Consider the following 16,457-nt stretch of genomic DNA (forward strand, 5'->3'; position numbering starts at 1 on the left):
ATGGTGTGTCCAATGCAGTCATCCTGAGCTCTTCCCCTTACTAGCAGAAGTACCTAAAAACAAAACTAGAAACTGTAAGCACGAAGCTTAGTGAGTCTCCCCAAACTACCACACACCATACACATAATCACATAATAACATACATTGGGCCTTGCCCACTACATCGGGGCCCGCCCAACATTGGACGAATTCGACATCGGGCCCCGCCCGACATTGAATCGAAGTTCGGCATCGTGCCCCTCCCGGCATTATACTGAAGACCGGTATACATATAACATATTAACAAGCACATAACATAAATATATAAACATTCCTCGGGCTTGCCTCGACATCGGACCAAATGCCGGAACATATAACACATAAAATATAAGTTAAAAATCACTCGAGCTTGCCCCGACATCAGAATGAAGGCTGGAATATATAAACATACACACACAAGAATCACGAAGACATCAAGCATACAAACATTCATCTGGCTTTCCCCGGCATCGGACCGAAGTCCGAAAACATATAACCTACATCGGGTTAAACCCGACATCAGACCTAAGTCTGGCATAATAACATACATAAACGGGTCGGCATTGGTGCATTCGACCTGTTCCTACTGAAAGAAAACTTACCTCAAAAAGTTGGCTGCTCAATCTCTCAGTAAGGAAATCTCTATCGGCTACTTTCACGACTCCCCAACTACATCATAAAAATAATACTTAGTCAAAATCCAAAATCTTTCTTAGGGTAAAATAACCACTTTACCCCTCATCAAAGTCAACATTCTGGTCAAAGTCAACATTCTAGGTTGACTCAACTCGCCGTGTTGACCCATCAACTCGCTAAGTTCTATAAATCAAAAACCCTAAAATCGCGATCCAACTCGTCGAGTCATCCCCATGACTTGCCGAGTTCCCTTACTACTCGTAGACGTGATAAAGCGACTAAACTCGTTGAGTTCTACCTGGTACAGAATCAGGACAAATTGACTAAACTCGTTGAGTTTCTCTATGGACTCAACAAGTTCCTCGGTCTGTTTGGGCCATCTTAAAGGATTAAGCCCCCACTCTAAGCTTCATATTTCTCACCTACCCTGAAAATGTCATTTTAAGGATAAAGTTTCCAACTTTACCCATTAGTACCTTTACTTAATGAGTTTAGCTCAACCCCTAACTCTTTAGGACTTAGATATTGGTCCACAAGCCATCTATACTCCAAACTAAAGCATAAAAGTAGAGATCTAGACCCCAAACACTACAAGAACACATAAAGCTTCCTCCTTTCACACCATGCATGGCCTTTTGGAGCTTAAAATGCCAAAATGACATCCTGTGGCTTGCATGGGCTTCAATGGTCATAAAGTTTGCACCTTTATGAAATGAAAGCCCTCCATGATTCCAGATATGATGGTTCACTCACTTAGGATGTCCATATCCCAAAGGTCAAGCTTCTTGGACCAAAAACCCAATAAGATGATGATAAAGAGATCTAAGAAGCTACTAAGCTAGTTTGAGACTTGCTTACCATAAAATGATGAGGAAGAAATGAAGTCTATGTATCTACTATCTTCTTCTTGAATCCCAAAGATTCTCCTTCCTTCACAAGCTTCAAAACACACAAAGTTCCACTCACAAATGGCTCACAAGCTTACAATTGCATTAAGGTTTCTGAATCTAGGGTTTGGGACTTGGAGGCTGGAAATGAGGCCAACTAGTGGGGATTAGGATGCTTAAATAGGGTGCAAAATCCTGAAATTAGGGTTTCATCCTGGCAGCCCTACTCGTCGAGTAGGTTGTTTAAAACACGTGTCTCTTCTAATCTCTACCCGACGAGTCTGGGGCTACCAAATCGTCGATCTGCTTTATAAAAATGAATAAAGTATTAGATGTTACACATATCATGAATCAGTGTAAAAAACAATGACATTTTGTGATCGATGGGGCAATGGCAAGTTGACGGGTGGTGTAACAGTGACAAAAATGGCGAGATACGAAACACAACAATTGTTAACTTGAAACATGATAGTAGATTAAGACTTGTCGGAGATGAACTGTGGTGGCTGCCAATAAAGGACCAACTACGAAAGAAATTTAAACCATATGGGTCATTCGTGTAATTTAGAATAACCAGTTAACATATAAATGGTTAAAAACCAACGATAATAGCTTAATTGACATATACAGTAAAAACTAAATGTCTTATTGCACATAAAAATCATAAATTATCAAATAAGACCAAACATTTAATATCATTGTGCTACAATGATATTTTTTTTCATTATAAAACCAAAAGGAACCAAACTAGGAAAAGACAATATTTTTTGAGTTACAAGACCTCTATTTTTTTTTAAACAGTTAGACTTCAATTAAAAACAATAAATGGAATTACATGGTACAATACAATAAAGTTTCAAAAATATTTTAGCGAAATTTATTGGTTAGACGTGCAAAAAAGAAAGTGATTAAATTTAAACAAAAATGACAATTGGATAGCCTAATAGACCATTTTCCCGCATTTTACCACCAAATGGTTCTTAATTAATTTGTACCTTTTGATTTAAAAACTACACAAATAATTTTGTAACATGATAAAATAACATAAAGATAAAGGGATTGATTTATTATCAAAAGAAAACATGATTAATTAGTGTTGGAAATTATAACCCACGTTGTACCAACTTGAGATATAACTAATGTAAGCATGTACAAGTTTTCACAATTTTACTACATCTCGATTTATTCATTCCAACTATCCAACTAATAATAATTAAAATCCTCGAAAATATGACAAAAATCATAAATTCAATTTACAAGATTCGAGTCGTCAAAACTCAAGCCGTGGCTAGGCTAAAGCCTCAGATGCAAGTCAAGTCCGAATGTGTCACTAAAGCCGGCTCCACCGTCCCCATGACGAGCTCGGTTATTCGGCTGAGGCCTGGAGCTTATGACACTTGACGCCGACGACTCCTCTACGACGGCGCCGGCATATGGTCCTCTCCTGCCACCCGGAGATAACGAAGAACCTGGTAACACGCATCCGTGTGTCACTTGGAAGGGGGGAGAGCCGCGTGGAATGTAGACCCACGTCGGAGACGGAAGGCCGGTGGACGGTAGTATCATCCGATGGCCGCCGTGTGACAGGAGGTGAGGTGGTTGAGTGTAGGCGGAGATGATCGGGTTTCGGATGTATGCATTACGACTGGCTTGAATTTGAGCACGCTTCAACTGTTGGCGTTCTTTCTTATGTGCGTTCTGGTGGCCACCGAGAGCCTGTGAGTTTGCGAACTCCCGACAGCAATACTTACACTCGTATTTCCGACCATCGGAGGATACAGTTGGTGTTTTGGTTGATTCTATCATGTCTTCATCCTCTTCATGTAGTACGTTGAACCCAAAGAGCTTTACCCTTCTTGTTGTAGTGCTGTTGTTAGGTTTAGTATCATAATCATCAAGTTCTGCCATAGGAATCTATAAAGCGATCTATCATCTATAGAGACATATGACAAATAGGTTAGAGAGAAAGAGAGATAGGGTATATATGTTGGGAGAGATGTTGCATGGGGTGATAGTATTTATAAGGAAGTGTGTGTGTGTGTGTGTGTGTGTGTGTGTGTGTGTGTGTGTGTGTGTGTGTGTGTGTGTGTGTGTGTGTGTGTGTGTGTGTGTGTGAGAGAGAGAGAGAGAGAGAGAGAGAGAGAGAGAGAGAGAGAGAGAGAGAGAGAGAGAGAGAGAGAGAGAGAGAGAGAGAGAGAGAGAGAGAGAGAGATGTTGCGGACATCCCAAGAAGAAAAGTAAAGGTAAGTGTAAATTTGGCAACATCAATACGAACAGGACCAAAGCTACAGTTAATGCATTATTCTATAACGTTTTGTGTATGGTGTGATTTTTTTAGGTATATTATATGTCGGTATTTGTGTTTTTTTAAAGGTAAAAGTAATCGACTTGTAAATTATTTTTTTAATTTTATGTATCAATTATAAACAAATTTAAACATGCAACCTTTCTTATGGACTGTCATCTTAGTTCCACCTATCAATTATAAAAATTATAAACAAAGTTTAAACATGCAACCTTTCTTATGGATTGTCACATACTTATACTTACCAATCAAGATTTGTATCGTTCTTGTTTTAGACATGTTTTTTTGGGATTCACCGAATAATATACAAGCGTCAAATTTAATTGGTTATATATACGTTAAATAAGCTTCAATCATTTTGATTTGATCAATAGGAGGTATTGTTAATTGCATAAACTTAGGTGAAGCCTTGAAAGTAGTTAACTATAAAATGGCCATGAGGAAGTTAGGGATGACGGATGAAAATGACGTGGAGGCCGGTCAATGACGCTTTCGTTCATTAGTCACATAAGTAGTTACATTTGAAGGCAAAAAAACTGAAGTAAAAGAAAGGTTAACGAACATGACGCGCTATGTGACTGTTGCATGGTGGTTGAACAATCAAACGATTGACTTCACAAATCACAATGGTTTCTTCACCAACTTAATACCATTTTAGGAATTTTATTTGTTTTATATGTAAAACACACATATTTCTCATCATGCTTCCAATAATAACATGGCACGTGGAGTATAATAAACTGATCAAGGAAACTTGTGAACTTCTTGTATTCGACTACGATGTTATCTAACAAAAGATGACTGTGGTAGAGTGGTAGTGGTACTTCCTGCCAGTTATCAATCACCGTCTAATGTTGAACCGGACCGGGTTCATTGTAATGGATTCTAGAAAACAAATAGCCAATAGGATTATTTATTACATCAAAAAAAAAAAAAAAAAAAAAAAAAAAGAGAGAAAAAAAAGGAGACTTGGGTTTTGTTGCAACCCTTTGACTCTTTACTTGTATATGCGACTTATTTCATGTTTAGATTTCATTTTAATATGTTTAGGTAGTCTTTTAGAAGCAATTAGACCAATATCATTTTTCCTTTTGTCTATTAATAATCATTTAATTAAATTATATATAAAGGGACGGGACCATATAATTTGAAAATGGTGCATGGTGCAAACAACATGTGGCTTCTAGGGGACATAAATTAGGATTCTCCCTAAGATTAGAAATGTAGCATTTCAATTCGACCTAATTATTGTACCTTTTAACTTTTAGATATTTATGACAACTTTTGTTTTTTATTTGATACTTCTTATTTTAAATCAAATTACAATAATTAATTACTTTTTAGATGATTACGAATAAATTTATTTATTTATCAACCAACAGGAATATGTAAGATCAATTATGGTTTGTAAACTTTTAGTCGATATATTTTGGTATTTTTTATTTGTAGTGAAAAAGTTGTATGCCATACATTAATTCAAATGTTATAATTGTTTCAGAACCCACTCAGAAGTATATAGAGTATTGTGTGGATCACCAATTGTTTAATTGTCATTCTCTTGTGGAGATCATGAAATGTTGGACCACAATACCATCAATGAGAGCTCAAAGAAGTTGGTTTAACTCACAAAGGAAACTTTTGAAGTGACCTTACGTATATGGTTCTAGTTATGTAACACGTACAACAATCAAATCAGTTTTGATACAATAATCGACAAAACATTATTTTCCAGCTATTGATAAGATCATATTTGATATAACTTTTGTATAGCAAATGTACATTTGAAACTAGTCATTTCATATTTGTCATATCTGTTGATCTGTAATTCTTCCTAATCTTTAATATGGAACACTTGGATGTCTCAATCTCACAATTTTCATAAACAATATATGCCAAAAGACACCAAATAGGGTGTTTGGTTTTGTGTTATTGTAAAAAATGTATTATAATTGAGTTTTACAGTAAAAGATGTTTATATGGAGCTTTGGATTTAGGTTAAACATAGTTTGAATTAAGTTATAGTTAAGTATACTCTTTATAGATCATGGTAAGAGTCGAGGATCTAATTTTTGATCCATCGCACTAATTTTATTTTTCTTGGTCAAATTTAAGAGCACTCTACCGATGAGTTTTTGTGATGTCATCTTTAAACAGAGCGACCCTAAGGGTGTACATGGTGTGCAGCTGTACAGGACCCCGAGGTGGCTTCGGAAAAAAAATAGGGCCCGAATTTCACAAAATTATATACTTATAATGTGTGTATATATATTTGTTTCTTCAAAAATAAATAATAAACTTCACTTGGCGCCCATTCATGTTTGATTTGGGTTAGATCCCCATCTAAATTTATCGTTTAAATTAAATGAATGTTTTTCTTTAACCCCTCAAATTTATTAGTTAATCCCATTTAATAAATCAATTTGGATAAGTTACAAAATTTATTAGTTAATTCCATTTAATAAATCAATTTTCATAAGTTACAAGTTTGGTCTTCCTAATTTTTATAATTTTACATTTTGAGTAATTAAACAATTTTGTTTTTCCTTTTTATTTGTCAATTTAAGATAATTACTTGTTTTATAAGATAAAGATTAACTGTTTGTATTTTAATTTGAATTATCTTATAAGAAAAATAGATTAGGTCAAATTATGTGATAATTATTAATTATATGATATTTAATTATTTTTCAAATTTGATCTAAAAGATATTTTGAAAAGTTTCAAAATTTGCCCTCAAGTTTTAAAATTTAAAATTTGATTAAAAAGTTTTAATTTTGAACTATTAAATTTTAAAACCCTCATATTTTGAATAGTTCAAATCAACCCCTTATGGTTTTATTAAATTAATTAAGTGTTTAATTAAAAAAGAAAAGTAATGAATCTATAATAATATGGTTTAAATTAAAAGTCTAATTTATTAATAGATTAAACTACTTAGTATTTTAAATGTATAAAATACATCCTTATACTATATAAAATTTAAAGTATAATATATTATATATGTATAAGTAAAAAGTCAGTTTTACCCTTAGTATGCCTCATTCACGAAGCTAGTCTATAAGGGGTGTTTAAGGAAGCGACTTGTAAAATGATCGTCATTGGGTATTCACTCTTACCCACCGCACCCTTGACTAGTGGAGGGTCGTTAGCCGAACGGGTAAGATAGGACACAAGCTTTCATTATAAGTATAATGAAATACGAAGTAACAAAACGCTTTTATAAATTTCCAAATCTTAGTTACTTTAGGAAAAATATGAACTTGGTGCTAATCCATGAAATTGAACATTACACCTTGTTGGTCGTTAGTGGAGCGTGTGCGGTTAACCGGCACACGAATATGAGACCAATAAAGGATGGAAATTGGTAGCTCGTAGATTATCATAGATCAATGGAGCGTGTGTGGTTAACCGGCACGTTGATTAGGTGATTAACATCTTCGAGAGTACCAAGCTAATTTGCATGGTTACTCACACCTTGTTTGTGATCATCGGTATCCCAGTCACAAACTTGAAGGGCATAATCGAGATTAAACATGCCATTAAAAAGTTCAATAAATCTCAAAAGATCTAGGAATGTCAATTCATTTAAAACCTAGTTTTCATTTTCGTTTTTCATGGTGGAAAATGGTAAATCGTCATTTACCTACCTTCAAATATTTTATAACTGGATTACGACATCCCTCTTCTGGGTTGTAGAATATTGTGTTGGGTCCTAGTTTTAATATTTCATTTGGGTGTTATATTAAGGACTTGAATCAACTAACTTGAATTTCTCCTTTTTGTAGATGTCAAATTCTAACAACTATGGTCTTCCTGAATCCTTTGGATAAAGCTTTCCACATGAAGATAATGTTCCACGATTGGATCATGCAAATGGAAATCATTCTTCACTTCCTCCACCTCCTTCAATAGTTCTCCCTGACCCATGTGTTCGAAGACTTGAAAAATTCAAGGTCACTCAAGACCTATTGGCAAGCAAACACAAAGATGGAAAGTCAATATGTACTCATGTCTTGGAGATGAAGTTACATATTGACAGGCTACGAATGTTGGGTGTCGATGTCTCCAGGTAGTTGGCTGTTGACTTGGTTCTTCAATCACTTCCTGAATCATATAGTGAGTTCATTAAAGATTACTATATGATTGACCACGATGTGACCCTCATTGATCTTACCTATTTGCTTATTGTTGCTGAATCAGCAATGATTTGGCGTACTGGTCAAGCATATTTTTTTGGAAGATCAATCTCCCAAACTTTCATGGATATTGACAACAGCAACATTGGAAGTCCAGAAAAGTCATCTATTCCCAATGGATAGGGATTGGACAAGGTCAAACCATTTGACCGGATGGTAAGGAGAAAGACTAAGTTTGAGATTTCCCTGTATACTGATCCAAAAGGGTCTACATGTTTTTATTGCTAAGAGAAGGGGCATTGATTACAAAGTTGTCATATTTACCTGAGAGATCGCAAGGATGGGAGAGTCAAGATGTATGACTCAGGTTCAAGTAAAATCCACTATCTAACTCTATTAAGTTTCTGTTTGTAGATTCTTAATACATGATGTGATAAGATTGGAGAAAAGAAAGGAAGCTTAAAAGGAAGAGAGAGCTGAGTCTAATTGTGAAGAAATGGATTTTGATCGCATGGTTTGGTGGTCAGATTTTCGGAGCTACTGCTTAGAGAGTTATAATAGATTGCTTAGGAATATATACATAGTTTTCATTTATAATTGGGTTGTAAGGACAAGTTTTTCCATGTTTTTATAAATAAAATAAATTTTGATTTTTGTCTTATTTATATATCCTTGAAATGACTTTGTGAAAATTGTTGTTCGAATGTTTCTATTATTAGCAAAGTGGATGTGATTCTTAATTATGTTATTTGTGGTAATGTCGAAAGTTTACCAAATAAGGAAAGATTTTCATCACCCAAGTTTCAATTGGGCAGATACTTGGAATCATGCAACTTGTATTGTATGATGAATGAGAATATTTGTATTTAGGAAATTAAGACTAATTCCTTGTTCGCACAAGTATGTGAGTCAAGTGAAGGACTAAAGGATCTGGTGCACATTGATGTGCACTGGTCAAGTCCGCCACAAAGAACGATAAGACTAATCGTCGTGATTTACTAAAATTTTAGTAAACATGGTTATACTTACAAGATTAAGTGTGATTCTGAATCATTGAAAAGTTTCAATGTATCACAGAACAAATAAGCAGAATCAATTAGGTAGAAAGATAAAAGTTTCTCCAATCTGAAAAGAAGGGAGAATACTTAAGTATTGTATTTTATGATTAACTCAATGATTATGAAACCATATCACAAATTGATCATCTAAGTACACCTTAGTGCACTAGTGTGGCTAAGAAGAGGAATCAGAAATTATTGAAATGGTTAAATCAAAAGGTGAATCATACTTCGTTCCAAAATCGAGTCTTAGAGTTGAACTCCAAGATTGTGACTTGAGTGACATATCGTAAAAAGGTTTATAACACACTCTCCAAATGTGGAGTAGAAAATGGTTTCTTATTCCTGCACATTTGAAATTGGTAAGTTGTGATGTCTTGAAATAGACAAAGATCAACCGAGACCAATTGTGTGAAGTGTTTGTCTTGATAAGAATCCGCACTAACTCTTGAATATTTGTTTGTCAAGGAATGTTTCTTAACAAGAGAATCTTATATGTCAAGAGGTCAGTGAGAGTCTAAATGATCTTGAAAAGTTCCAAAAACTAATCAAGAATAAACCTATTGTTTTACACTAGCACACGACTTGCGGTTTGTAACATATCGTGTTGACACATTCTTGTTTCTATGCCATTCTAGTTGAGTTGACTATGCATGTGAGTTCTATGAGTTCTCATTTTAATGCATAAAGGCAAAACACCTTAATCAATGAAAGTTCATTGATCTGTATGGGTGAGCTGCACAACTACTTGGAAGATATGGTAGGCCCTTGTGCTGCCAGATGGCAAGAAATAAATATTGAACAAGTTCAGTCCATATGAGTTTGGATTTGTCACAAACGTTGTCTTGTGATAATGGTTATGACAAATTCACATGGATAGGAATGCATACACCATAAAATCTAAGTGATAAGGTTTCTCTCTGCTTATGGAAATGATTGTGAGGAAACGCTTTCACTAGGAAGATTTTAAGGAGATAGTTGTGTAAATTGCATTCTCAAATTTGATTATGATTATGAAATCCCTCTTCATAGTTCGAATTGTGGGATTTGACAATTAATTTGAACATTTGGGACTTATTGATATAAGTTCTGAAATAGTTTAGACACACATATGAGCTTTCTAATAAAAGGTATATGAGCTTAGATAAAGTCCTATCAAAGCATTATGTATCGGAAATATGAAGTTTGGTAAGAAAGTTAATAAGTATTGATTTCTAAAAGTTTAGTTGATTTCTGAGTACATGTAAAAGCTAGTGGGAGCATAAGTGTTATGCTGGTAAAGATATAATTATCATGATAGTGGGGGCATGATTATTATGTTAAGTGTTGCGAGTTAGCAATATTAATTATAGAAAACAAAGGTTTCAATTTGCAAATTTACATAGGTTGAAAAGTTGTTTTGCTATGATTAAGGGAGATAAATTTATACTTCATTTCAAATATAAAAGCTTAGATCGAGAAGTTTTAGTCAAATTTAGCCAAAGGACATATATGAATGTTATGTTGAAAAGATTCAACATAATGGAATTCTATATATAGCAATATTATAGCAAAGGACTGGTAAAGTATCATGTCTTTATGTAAGACATTATGTATTGTATCCCATATGTTTCGGGTATAGAATCGATTACATATGATGTAATATTCGACCATTATATCTTTTCCAAATGCCTAGGGCTTTAAGAGGGAAAAGGACCAGAACCATATATGATTAAAGGAGTTAAACAACTGTCAAGTGCAATCTAAGGTTCGCTAAGGATTAGTCACTAGTGGGCAGTTGGAAGTATAGTAATAAACGGACCATATTGACATTATTATGAATAGATAGGATTATGTTTAGTGTTGCCACATAGCAAATATAGAAATGTTTCCATAATGCGAGTTGGATATTTAGAATCTATGTAGATTAAAAACTTTTACGCAAGAAGAATGTTCAAAGGAATGTACTTTGAATATGAGACTTCATATTTATGGAGTTATCTTGTAACAATCTCTAATAGAGAACTTTGTAATATCACTGGCAAAGTATTTTTGACTTTGGTGTTATGTCATTACAAAAGGATCATTGCATAGAATGTTAGAATCTAACACATTCCAATAGTGGCAAGAATTTAGTATTCTTACACTTGTGATAAGGATTGAGAATTGTGAAATGAGCATCATTGGAAATGTGTTCACTTGATCTATTTCACAAAGTAAGGACCATAGGTAAACATAATGTGCATGGTTGGAGCATGGGATAACTATTGTTTTAATTCAAGTATTAAGTTGATTATCTGAAACATTATACAATGAATAATGTGTAATCACTATGGCGATTAAATATTAAGTGTTTTATTTATACTCAAAAGTTTTAAGGCCATATTGGATTCGATTATTCTTGTGTTTCATTTCGCATGTTTTGACTTCCAGAATAACTAGGTTATTTAAACATCCACGGTCAATCGTACTTCGAAAGTAGGTAATGAGGTAAGACTGTCATGAATCTGACTGTAGATTGTCTAAAGTGTTTAGACATAGCAAAAGTCTGGTGCAGTGTTCATGAGTGTTCCTGAAATAAGATTTGAGTATTGGATTAAACCCACGTTCACGTGAATCACTTCATGGATTTTATCACAGGTGATTGTGAGTTGATAATATCTTATATTCTTGAAACGGAGAGATATGAATTGTTGTTTACGAGTCGGTTGCACATTGATAAAACGTAAACGCATCAGTAACTTGAGGTTATAAAATGTATTGTTATGTATGATATGATGAGTAAATAGTGCAAGCATATGAGTTGAAGTTTATCCATTCCTTTTACCCTAAAAGGGATAAAAGCGATATATATGTGGGCCCCTCGATGATTTAGTGATGACAAACCTATGCGCTTGGCCAAGCCTGGACTAAGTTGATGTGTTCAATTGTAGTCTGTTGTCAGTCATCATAAATCGGAAATCGGGACACAACACATTGACAAAGAGAATGATTATAATCCATAGCTCATGTCCATACGATATCTAGAATAGAAGAATATATGATCCCTTATGTAAAGGACGCGTTGCTGATAAGATCAGAGTTCGACAGCGGCTTTTGAAAGCTACGATTGCTAGTCAGGTTCTGAAGTCGTACTTGAAAAATAGTTATTAGACATATCCAAGTGGGAGATTTTTGGATTAGGTGTCTAAGCCCATAACTATTTTGGTATGTAGTTGACCCGATTATGAGCATGGTGCTTTTGGGTTGCCTTCACCATAGCAACTGGTAGGATGAATTATGTAGAAAGAGGATTAATTATTATTTATTAATATATTATAAGAATAATATATTAATTGAGAAATCATATTATTTAATTAGTATTGATCAGAAATTAATTTGGTGATCAAAAGAGACTGATTAAATTAACGGAGACTGATTATGTAAAACAATAATGTTTATAGTTTGGGCTCATGGACCTTATTGGTATAAGGTAGACAAAATCTCTATGAGAGTCCATAAAGATTCTGTCTAAGGCTTGTCCAATGGGAGTCCATATGTTACTTAGGGCCTAAGCAAGGGAATTAGGGTTTCCAGGTTGGTAACCCTAAAAGCCTCAACTATAAAAGGAACCCCAAGGCTCGCCAAAATGGTGCTAATGCTTTTAGAAAGAACCGTGGAAGTTTTTGAAGCCTCACCCCTCTCTCTTGTTCTTCCTTGTTGCTAGTAGTGTTTGTGACTCCATAAGAGGTTCAACACTTAGGACACTAAGCTTTCAAGAGTCAAGGACTTTGTGGATTGTTCTTGTTATTGCTACATAACAAGTAAGGTAAGATTCCAAACCCTTATTTACATATGAATTTCGTTCTTAGACGTGTTAGATTAGGGTTTATGCTTTGGAAGATTGTTTGCATGTATAACTTGAGGAAAACCTAGATCCAAAGCATTAGGGTTGCATGTACACCATAGGAAAGATGTTATACTCAAATCCCATCACAAAGATCATGGGAAGTTAAATTATTTTTTGTTTCTTGAAGTTGACTACATATATGGAGGTTTGTTTCTCAGTCAAGCTAAATATGCTCATTATATATTAGATCGAGCGAACTTACTTGATTCAAAACTGCTACATACTCTGCTTGCCCCTCATGAAACATTTACTTCTGACGGTACCCCATTTCATGATCCTAATTTATGCCGTTCACTTGTGGGCACTCTTCAGTATCTCACAATCACTCGTCTTGATATATATTATGTTGTAAATTAGGTCAGATAGTTCTTTCGAGCACCCACAGATACACATTTTCAGTTTCTTAAGCATATTATTCGATATGTTAAAGGCACTCTTGCATTTGGACTAATTTTTCTAAAGTGACCAAATATCTCCATCCTCGATGATTCAGACGCAGATTAGGCTCGCTATATTAAGACGAGATGATATACCTATAGGTACTCGATTTTTCTTGGAGTTAACTTTGTCTCTTGGAGTGCCAAGAAACAACCTAGTGTCTCTCGTTCTAATTATGAATCTGAATATCGAGTTATGGCCAACGCCGTTGTCGAACTCATTTGGATTACACACGTACTAATGAAACTTCATGCCTTACCTCCTGATCGTCCTACTTTACTATGTGATAATCACAGTGTTTTATTCTTAACTCAAAATCTAGTTTCGCATAAACGAGCAAAGCATATTGACTTGGATAATCATTTTATTTGGGAACTTGTATCTCCATGAAAGTTATATATTAAGTTTGTTTCTAGCAAGCTTCAAGTGGCAGACATCTTCACGAAAAGTCTTCCTCTACCACAATTTGAATATTTTAGTTCCATGCTACTTCTTAGGCCTCCACTATTTCGCTTGAGAGAGGATGTTATAGTAAATAAATAGTTTGAGTCACATTTGTATTTATTTACTTCTTGATGTACCATTTGTAATATATATATATATATATATATATATATATATATATATATATATATATATATATATATATATATATATATATATAACCTCATCCACCTAATTGGTGATGAGAATTGTCATGATAATAAAGTTAAACATTAAACATTAAAAACACTTGAACTAAAATATAAATAAGCCTAAAATACATACCTGAAAACCGAACTGGATAGCTTATTTGGTAATAATTTGGTCCGATTCATTTAGAACCGATTAAGCAGTTATTTAAGTAATTCGAACCAAAATACCCGAGAACCAAATAAGCCTAAAATACATACTCATGAACTGAAATGAATAATTTATTCGGTCCTAAATTGGTTTGGTTCAATTCCAGTTCCTGTTCCAGTTCAGATATTTGGTCCAAACACTTATCCCTAGTTTTAATTATCAATTCACCACCGGAGGTGGAATAGAATTGTAAGGTGAGTTCATTACCTATAAATGCATGTGCTATTATATAGAAGTGTACTTTGAACTTTCTAAATATTTCATACTACTATGTGTATAAACTATATGCATACTAAATGTAACATGTGTTAAACTCAAAACCCAAAACTCACCGATCAATGAGTTGAAAGTAAAAAGTCAAACTAAAGTATGGTTTTGAAAAACCGAACAATCAAACTTTAGAATTTTTGTTTGTTTTCATCCAACAACCGACTCATATTCAACGCTAGTCAAGCTGGCATACACATCTCAGTTTTAAATGTAACTAACAAATGGTTATTTTTTATAACATTTATCACTATCTAGTTTTATTTTAGCCAATTTAATATATGATGTCAACGTTACATTTATATGAAATTGATATAGGACTAACATGTCTAATAATTACAAATTAAGTATTAAGCTTCATATTCAAATTCATTTACAATATACATTTAACAATTTTATGACAGAAACATTTAACATTCATCATGTGCATTAATTATGTTAAAATACCAAAAATCATGGTTGGTTAAAACTCATTTACAATATACATTTTTATATATACAAAAAAGGACGAAAAAACCCATTGTATTCTCTATTTTAACAAATTTCAGGATTTTTGGAGATTATGAATTATTAAATATTATTTTGTAGCATGCATCGGCTATAAGAATGTAAATGAGTCTAACAAATTGTAAAATAATAGGAATAAAATAGTCTTGGAAATTCTGAGAATTATGATTTCACTATCAAATCAAAATATTGGGTGGTACTTCCTAATCTTTGATTGGATAAGACTCAGAAGAGAAAAGAACAGAGAATGGGTGTATGAATTTTCGTAAGTATCAGAAAAAACTGACCAAAATCGGTTAAATACCTTCTTTGTCTGAAAACTGTCAAAATTGTCATAAAACAGTTTGGCAACAATCAACAAACTATCATAAATTCGGGTTTTCTATAAGAATTAATACCAAGTCAAAAACGGGTCAAATATTCTAAATTTGGATTTCTGATGCATTTTCAATACAACAACATAACCCAAATGTCGATCCCAGCCAGGGGCTCTGCCCCTTGGACCCCGTCAGGGGCTGCCGCCCCTTGGACCCCGCTCCAGGGGAGCTAGCCCCGGACCCCCATTCGTTCAGGGGCTTCGCCCCTAAATGACAGTCTACTTTTAATCTTGAATAAACTTTAAAAAATATGCACTCCACACCTTCCTTACTTGTTTAATATTTATCAATATCACTTTTGATCAACAAAAGTAATCCCATTACACTTAAAACATATTAGTGAAACAAATCACCAACACAAATCACGAGCTATCTGAGCTCATATCGTTAAAAGTTTGAAATGAGCCTTACTCCAAGCTTGAGAATAAATCTCATCTAATAGACGAAAATGATCTCAAGTTTGCATGTGAGGGCTCGTTTAAGCCTGCCAACTTAAAATAGGTTTTCTATAATATATTTTTATTTTATATATTAATAAAATATGAACAAAATAATGAGTTGGGCCCAATTTTGACCGAACTTCTCGGACAAACGAGCATTAACGAGTCGACCATGCACTTCATATAGGATTTACAAGTAAAGCTTGAGCCTCCATAGTATTAACGTAGCTCGAACTTTAACTTCTATAACTTTAAACAAGTTTGACTCAATTATTGTTATGCTGGGCTCGACTCGATTGCATCCAAAATTCGCAATTCGATGCATGTTGATTTTGTGTCTTTTTTTATGTACACAATAGTTTTATTAATTTGGAAAGATAAACATAGGTCCGACATCAAAAAGAATATTTTCGGATTTGGTCTTAAATTCCTCTAACATAATATGTAAAGTTAACTAACCTCTCTAATAAGCTAGTTTTGAATTTAAATTAAGTAGGGTTAGCATTTGTCGGGTCTAATCTTCAAATCTTTTTTGAATAGTTAATACTTTAGTTCTTATAATGGTTTCCACCACATCTTCTAAAAGAGCATGTACCAATCAATATCCCCAATCGCATTAAGATTAATTGGATATCTAACATTATTTAATCATCAAATAATTGTTAAAGCTTTTGCAA

The 16,457-nt window shown here is 33.9% G+C and overlaps 1 pseudogene; it reads right to left on the reverse strand.

Annotated features, from left to right (window-relative positions):
* Positions 1–2,637: 2,637 nt before the first annotated feature.
* Positions 2,638–3,549, reverse strand: LOC145011541 (zinc finger protein GIS3 pseudogene; annotated as a pseudogene).
* Positions 3,550–16,457: the final 12,908 nt, after the last annotated feature.

Source organism: Lactuca saligna, chromosome 8 (assembly GCF_052625555.1).
Source record: "Lactuca saligna cultivar CGN05327 chromosome 8, ASM5262555v1, whole genome shotgun sequence".
NCBI lineage: Eukaryota > Viridiplantae > Streptophyta > Magnoliopsida > Asterales > Asteraceae > Lactuca > Lactuca saligna.